This window comes from Lolium rigidum, chromosome 5 (genome assembly GCF_022539505.1).
Source record: "Lolium rigidum isolate FL_2022 chromosome 5, APGP_CSIRO_Lrig_0.1, whole genome shotgun sequence".
In the NCBI taxonomy this organism is placed as follows: domain Eukaryota; kingdom Viridiplantae; phylum Streptophyta; class Magnoliopsida; order Poales; family Poaceae; genus Lolium; species Lolium rigidum.
In genome coordinates this window covers 100,784,406-100,792,231 of record NC_061512.1, presented here as the reverse complement: position 1 = coordinate 100,792,231, position 7,826 = coordinate 100,784,406, and positions in this window count along the sequence as shown.

Genomic DNA, 7,826 nt, shown 5'->3' with positions numbered 1-7,826 from the left:
TAGTGCATAATCAAAAATTCACATGTTCAGAGATGACACAATCATTCTTAACACTTCTGGACATTGCTCAAAGCTACTGGAAGGTAATGGAACAAAGAAATCCATCCAACACAGCGAAAGAGGCAATGCGAAATAAAATGCAGAATCTGTCAAAACAGAACAGTCCGTAAAGACGAATTTTATTGAGGCACCATACTTGCTCAGATGAAAATGCCCAAATTGAATGAAAGTTGCGTACATATCTGAGGATCACTCACGTAAATTGGCATAATTTTCTGAGTTGCCTACAGAGAATTAGGCCTAGATTCGTGACAGCAAAGAAATCTGTTTCTGCGCAGTAATCCAAATCTAGTATGAACCTTACTATCAAAGACTTTACTTGGCACAACAATGCAACAAAACTAAGATAAGGAGAGGTTGCTACAGTAGTAACAACTTCCAAAACTCAAATATAAAGCAAAGGTACTGTAGTAAAATAAACACATGGGTTATCTCCCAAGAAGTTCTTTCTTTATAGCCATTAAGATGGGCTCAACAGTTTTAATGATGCACTCGCAAGAAATAGTAGTTGAAGCAAAAGAGAGCATCAAGAAGCAAATTCAAAACACATTTAAGTATAACATGCTTCCTGTGAAAAGGAATCTTGTAAATAAACAAGTTCATGAAGCATAATGCAACAAGCATAGAAAGATAAAACAAGTGCAGCTTCAAGATTTTCAGCAAAAAGAGAGGTGTTTTAGTAACATGAAAATTTCTACAACCATATTTTCCTCTCTCATAATAATATCCAGTAGCATCATGAGCAAACTCAACAATATAACTATCAAATGAAACATTCTTATCATGAGTCTCATGCATAAAATTATTACTCTCCACATAGGCATAATCAATTTTATTAGTTGTAGTGGGAGCAAATTCAACAAAGTAGCTATCATCAAATATAGGAGGCATATTGTAATCATAATTAAATTTATCCTCCATAGTAGGCGGTACCAAAAGACCAGTATCATTATAATCATCATATATGGGAGGCATATCATAATCAACATGAACTTTCTCCTCAATACCCGGAGGGCTAAAGAGATCATTCTCATCAAAACCGACCTCCCCAAGCTTAGAATTTTCCATAGCATTAGCAACAATAGTGTTCAAAGCATTCATATTAATAACATTCCCATTAGCATGCATATAAAGTTCCATGGGTTTTTTAATTCTCTCTTCAAACACATCATGTCCTAATTCAAGATAAAGTTCATAAAGATCTCTCATATTTTTGTTGTTTTCCATTATGCCTAACTAGTGTAAACAAGAAACAAAAAGATGCAATTGCAGGATCTAAAGGAAATAGCTTCGAGCACTCACACAATGGCAACAGAAAAGTACTTTTACCTGGGACCGGAGTATGAGTGCCTTTTACCTTTCCTCCCCGGCAACCGCGCCAGAAAAGTGCTTGATGTCTACGGGTGCTTCTATTCTTGTAGACAGTGTTGGGCCTCCAAGAGCGAGAGGTTTGTAGAACAGCGAGCAAGTTTCCCTTAAGTGGATCACCCAAGGTTTATCGATCTCAGGGAGGAAGAGGTCAAAGATATCCCTCTCATGCAACCCTGCAAGCACAAAGCAAGAAGTCTCTTGTGTCCCCAACACACCTAATAGGTGCACTAGTTCGGCGAAGAGATAGTGAAATACAGGTGGTATGAATAAATGTGAACAGTAGCAACGGCACCAGAAAAGTGCTTTGCTGTCCAGGACTGGTGTGTGGTTGATGGTAGTAATATTGCAGGAAGTATAGATGCAGTAAAACAGTAAACAAACAACGATAGCAGTATTTAGGAACAAGGCCTAGGGATCATACTTTCACTAGTGGACACTCTCAACATTGATCACATAACAGAATAAATAGATAGATGCTAGACTCTACACCCTCTTGTTGGATGATGAACACCACTAACTGTGTAGGATTACACGAACCCTCAATGCCGGAGTTAACAAGCTCCACAATATTCAATGTTCATATTTAAATAACCTTAGAGTGCATAACAGATCAACATAACCAAACCAAGTCTAACATAGCATGCACACTGTCACCTTCACGCTACGAAAGGAGGAATAGATCACATCAATACCATCATAGCAATAGTTAACTTCATAATCTACAAGAGATCACAATCATAGCCTACGCCAAGTACTACACGATGCACACACTTGTCACCATTACACCGTGCGGGAGGAATAAACTACTTTAATAACATCACTAGAGTAGCACACAGATAAATTGTGATACAAAACACATTGCAATCATAAAGAGATATAAATAAGCACTTCACTATGCCATTCATAACAGTGAACAAGTATTATGTAAAATATAGCCTAAGAGACCCACACGGTGCACACACTGTCACCTTTACACACGTGGGACAAGGAGTCTCCGGAGATCACATAAGTAAATCCACTTGACTAGCACAATGACATCTAGATTACAAGCATCATCATATGAATCTCAATCATGTAAGGCAGCTCATGAGATTATTGTATTGAAGTACATAGGAGAGAGATTAACCACATAGCTACCGGTACAGCCCCGAGCCTCGATGGAGAACTACTCCCTCCTCATGGGAGACAGCAGCGTTGATGAAGATGGCGGTGGTGTCGATGGAGGAGCCTTCCGGGGCACTTCCCCGTCCGGCGGCGTGCCGGAACGGAGACTCCCGTCCCCCGGATCTTGGCTTCGCGATGGCGGCGACTGCGGAAGGTTTTCTCGGTTTCGTCGAACGTAATAGGGTTTTCGCGACGGAGACCTTAAGTAGGCGGAAGGGCAGCCTCGGAGGGGTCCTGGTGGGACCACACACTAGGCCGGCGCGGCCAGGGCTTGGGCCGCGCCGCCCTACTGTGTCCCCACCTCGTGGCCCCACTTCTTTTCCCCTTCGGTCTTCTGGAAGATTCGTGGAAAAATAGGACCCTGGGCGTTGATTTCGTCCGATTCCGAGAATATTTCCTTACTAGGATTTACGAAACCAAAAACAGCGAGAAAACGAGAGCGGCACTTCGGCATCTCGTCAATAGGTTAGTTCCGGAAAACGCATAATAATGACATAAAGTATGCATAAAACATGTAGATATCATCAATAATGTGGCATGGAACATAAGAAATTATCGATACGTCGGAGATGTATCAGCAAGCATAGTGGAAATCTCCTCATTAGGAATTTTCCTTTTGTTAGAGACAATATCTTTCATATACTTTCAATAAGGAGGCAATTTAATAGCATCAGTCAAAGGGATTTGCAAGAATAAAGGTTTCATCCAATCACAGAATTTGTTATAGTGTTCTTCTTCCTTTGATTTTAGTTTCTTAGCAGGAAAAGGCATTTGCTTTTGAACCCAAGGTTCTCTTTCATTACCATGTTTCTTAGCAATAAAATCTTCTTTAGTATACTTTTTATTTTTAGCATGCTTTTCGGGTTCTTCTTCAACTTCTTCTTTATCGAAGCATCATTGTTATCATTATCTTTATCATGTTCATTACCACTTTCGGTTTCAGCATCGAAATAGAAATACTATTAGGATCATTAACGGGCTCGGAGGATTCTACAACAGTTTTATGTTTCTTTTTCTTTTTCTTAGATGGAGCAATAGTTTCGAGTTCGTTGAGAATCTTGTTCAACTCTTTTGGGATGCCCTTCGGGATATAGAGGATCCTGGGTAGAAACACCGCCTCTAGTTGTTACTTCATAAGCATGTTTTTCTTTAGAATTATCTTTTAACAAGTAATTTTGCACTTTAGTGAGTTGATCAATTTGAGTTTGAATCATATGAAAATGTTTAACAAGCATCTTAACATCATTGGAGGTTCTCTCCACAATACCATGCAATTCACCAATAGCTCGAGAATTTTTCATTAAATGATTCTCTACTCTCATATTGAAATTATTTTGCTTAACAATATAATTATCAAACTCATGTAAGCATTGAGTAGGAGGTTTTGAATACGGAATATCTTCTCTAGTAAAGCGTTCAAGAGAGTGTACCTCAATCATGGATGAAGGGGGAGGGATCTTACATAATTCTTCTATGGGAGGTAAATTCTTCACATCTTCGGATTTAATACCCTTCTCTTTAAGAGATTTCTTGGCTTCCCTCATATCTTCATCATTTAATTTAATCATACCCCTCTTCTTCAATATTGGTGTCGGGGTTGGTTCGGTGTAGACCAATCATCATGATTCCGGACTATTCTAGCCAATAATTCTTCGAGCGTCGTCTGGAGTTCTTTTCTCGAAAACACAACCAGGCACAACTATCTAGGTATGCCCTAGACTCAATGGTTAATCCACTATAAAATATATCAAGTAAATCATGCTTTTCCAAATCATGTTCAGGCCGAGCTCTAATAAGAGAGCAAAATCTCGCCCAAGCCTCAGGAAATTTCTGTCCATCTTCACGATCAAAATTATAAATTCTCTCGCAAAGCAATATGTTGAGCACTAGCGAGAAAAGTATTTCCGAAAGAAAACATCAAGCAATTCTTTTGGACTATTAATAGAATCAGGTGGCAAACTATTATACCAAGTTTTAGCATCATCCTTTAATGAGAAAGGGAAAATTTTAGCAACGAAATAAGTACGCTTCTTAACATCATCGAGAAAACAAGCTACTCGAGTAGACAGCTCAATCATGTGTTCTACAGCACTTTCTTTTTCAGTAACACAAAAAGGTGTTTTCTCAACAATAGATATATGAGATAAATCAAGAGAAAATCATAATCCTTATCCTTAATGTTTATAGGAGACGTGGCAAATTTAGGATCAGGAGACAGTTTATATCTAACAGTATGTTGTGCAAGCAACTTTTTAATTTTTCTTGCATCAGTAGTAGCATTGCATTTATCAATAAAATCATCGTCAAGTTCTACATAATCTTCATCAAGATCATCACTAGAGTATTCAACAGACTCAGGTGAATTAACAGTGTAGCAGCATTTTCATTAGGAGTTTCGAGTACTTTCAATTTGTCTAGACCTAGCAATTGTAGCATCTAGAAAAGATCCCAATGAACCATCATTATCAAGCACAGCAGAAGCATCATCAAAATTATAAGAGGAATTTTCAGATCTAGCGAAGTACCAGCATGTGAAGCTTGTGGTGGTGAAACAAGTTTATCTATCACGAGATGGTGAATCAAGAGCGACGAGAGGTACTCGGAGTTGTACCTTTTCTTGTAGTGGATGGTAATATGGCGACTTTAGTATCGCGAGGTTTACCCATGATGGAGAATTTGCAACGAACAATATCAATCCAAGTGAACTTGCAAATAAAGCTATGCTCCCCGGCAACGGCGCCAGAAAATAGTCTTGATGACCCACAAGTATAGGGGATCGCAACAGTCTTCGAGGGAAGTAAAACCCAATTTATTGATTCGACACAAAGGGAGTGTCGAGGGTACTCCTCGTCAATGCCCTCCGATAGGGGCTTAGGGTTGATGGAATCCTGCAAGCTGACACGAGACATCGGTTCACAGACAAGCGGGGAGAGCGATTTACCCAGGTTCGGGGCCCTCGATGAGGTAAAACCCTTACGTCCTGCCTGTCTGTTCTTGATTATGGTGATAATGGGTTACAATGGGGTGCCGAATAGTTCGGCTGAGATCTCGTCGAGATGGCTATTGCTAAGGTGACCTAGCTCTAAGCTTTTGCTGGCTAAGATTGCTAAGATTGATTTTGTCCCTCGGCAGCCCCTCTCCTGGCCTTTATATAGGAGGCTAGGTCTCAAGAGGTCTCACCGAGTACGACTAGGTTTACAGTAGTTTTAGATCCGATCTTTCCTTGTTCGATCGCTTCCTTGTCTTTCCCGTCAAGGAACCTTATGGTGCGCCGTCCTAGTGGCCCATCTCGCCTTCAAGTGTCTTCATGGGCCTCCAATTAGTCAATACAGGATAGGGTAATGTGGGTTACCCGAAGGGTAGTGCCCACGTCGGTAGCCCCGAGTGTCTAGCCGAAGATAGTTCGGGTAGAGACTAGAGTATGTCTTCTCCTGATGTTCTTCTCCTTCATTGTCCTTGTTCATCTTGAATCTGCTATGTCTTCATTTTATCGGGTGCGCGTCAGCGCTCCCGATGGGAGTAGCCCCCGAGTCTAGGTACGGATGCTCGCAGTCCGTGCGTAGACTCAAGTTGTACCACTCGAATATTTTCCTCTGCCGATGTTTTCCACGGATCTTCATAGGTCATCCGATATATTTTCTTTATGCAAAGGATAATGAGTAACGTGCCCAACTGTTGTTTGGTTAACTCGCCGATGGCAAAACAACGTTACCCTACACAGAATCAAGTCCCCGGGCATGATCCTGGAGTGCAAAAAACTTCTATCGGGTGCACGCCGCACTCCCGATGGGAGTAGCCCCCGAGTCTGGGTGCAAGCGCTTGTAACCGAGTGCAGACTCAAACCTTCTTCCTTCGACTGTTCATTCTGTCGAATCTTCATTTTATCGGGTGCACGTCAGCGCTCCCGATAGGAGTAGCCCCCGAGTCTAGGTACGGATGCTTACAATCCGTGCGTAGACTTAAGTCCTTCATCCGATAACTTTCCATTTTCCCTTCGAATGCTTCTAGTTTTTTATGACATCACTGATGACGTGTAATTGCTGTGGGCTGATTGACAGGACGTGACCTGACGGGCCTACCCTAGCTCTGCGCGGGCAGTTTTTTAGGGCTTGACCATTGCACGCGTGGCGATCGAGGTGTCTCCTCGATTTTCCCACAACGTGGGAACAATGGGCCGCCGGTTCCACTCTTTCTTCAAGCGCCACGTGCTTACACAGCACTTATCTTTTCCTCAAAACCTCCAAAGGGCGAGAAATCTCTAATCTTCTCCACGTTTTCCGTAGCATCTTCTCATTCTTCTCCTTCTTCCTCCCTTTGCCGTTGCTGCGCCGCCACCACTGCTTTTCCAATCTTCATCAGATCTCACAATGGTGAAGAAGAAGAATCCTGCCGCCGCTGCCAGTTCCACCAGCGGAGGCGCCGCCGCCAAGTCCTCTTCTTCTCTTCGAAGGGGAGCGCTCCAAGCGCTCCTCCCCCAGCTCCGGCGCCGCCAGCGCCGTCGAGTTCAAAGGCCAAGCCCGGAGATTGGGTGGCATCAACCGTCACCAAGCGTGACGAGAAGAGATCCCGAAGCCTAGGATTGATTTCTTCCGAAGAGGGAAACGTGATCCTTCCAGGTGCGATTTCTCGGCCTGATCCCCCTGCCTGGCTTTACCGTGATGTTCTTATCTTTCCTGTACCGAGGCCTTTCGCTTCCTACTCATGGATTCCTCCTCCACCTCTTGCGGACGTACGAAATTCAACTATGGCAACTTACCCCCAACTCAATCCTCCACGTTGCTGTGTTCATCACCCTTTGCGAGGCGTTTCTGGGTATCGAACCTCATTTCGGGCTGTGGAAAAAGATCTTCTATGTGAAGAGATACAGCAGCAGTAATGGATACTTTGTCACCGGAAGAGTGGGGTTTGTAGTTCGTTCGGAGGTCAATTACTTTAGTTTCCCAATGAGAGAGTCCGTGCAAGGGTGGAGGCTGAAATGGTTTTACATCAAGGACTCCCTGTCACCCGAATCTCAGGTCCCTTGCTTTGCCGATGTTTTCGAAGCCAAGCCCAAGAATTCCTGGAAGAATACCCTCTCACCCGATGAAAGAGTAGCAGCCGAAGAACTATTTACCAAATTCCTTCGAATCAAAGAGGCCGATGGCCAAACTATGATCGGCACAGAGGTGGCAGCGGTATTCTTGAAACGTCGAGTGCAACCAGTGATGACCCACAAGTATAGGGGATCGCAA